The following is a 906-nucleotide window of genomic DNA, read 5'->3' as shown; positions in this document are numbered from 1 at the left end:
AAAAAAGTCAGAATTCTGACTTTTTTCCCATGTTAAACTGAATTAAAATTTAAAGATCAGTTAACTTTTTTTTCAGTGGCCCTAATCCTCTTCCGTACATTGCTCATTTCTGGCTGCAGAATGTTTAATTACTTCAATACCTTGTCACTCACTAACAAGGAATTGACCTAGGAAATGAAGGAATATTAATGGAAACATAAGCAAGATGTATTCTAATGATTTGTGTGTGATTCTGTTTCAGGAAGGGACTTCATGCAGTGCAAGTCGTGCAAGTTTTCAAGCTCCTCCCAGGAAATTCTTCTTAAGCATTGTAGGCTTCACCACGGTCACGGTACACATTGGCCTTGCATTTACACAGATTGTGTATGTGTATTTAAAACATCTGGTGCATTACGGTCACACCTCTCAAGATCACACACATCCACTGTAAATTCACCCAATTCAACATTTCAATGTGAATTGTGCGACTTTAAAGAGATTTGCAGCGAAAAGACTTTTTGGAACCATCTAGCAAACCATTTAAGGAATCGAGAGACTGTGCAATGCCCCATTCTAAGATGCAATTTCAAAACCAACATTCGCCCAACCTTTACTTCTCATAGAAGCCGTAATCACAGACATTGTACTCTTAAAGATTTTCGAACTGTATGTAGAGGCAACACTGACATTGAAGCAAGTGATGGGGAACTGGATGATTGTGAAGCAGGGGTGTCATTGGAGAGTGGTGTAGATTACGTTGATGAGATTGTGGATGGTGAAACACTTGAGCACAAATTAGCTAGTCTCTTTTTGTGTATGATAACAGAGCTGCATATTAGTAGGCACGCTACACAAAAAGTTGTAGAGGAATTGCATAACATTCTGTCTTTTGCTAGCAATCAGACTTTGAGAAGTGTGAAAGAGATA

This window comes from Cyprinodon variegatus, unplaced genomic scaffold, assembly GCF_000732505.1.
Source record: "Cyprinodon variegatus isolate N-32 unplaced genomic scaffold, C_variegatus-1.0 Scaffold981, whole genome shotgun sequence".
Lineage (NCBI taxonomy): Eukaryota > Metazoa > Chordata > Actinopteri > Cyprinodontiformes > Cyprinodontidae > Cyprinodon > Cyprinodon variegatus.
This window is presented reverse-complemented; position numbering follows the sequence as displayed.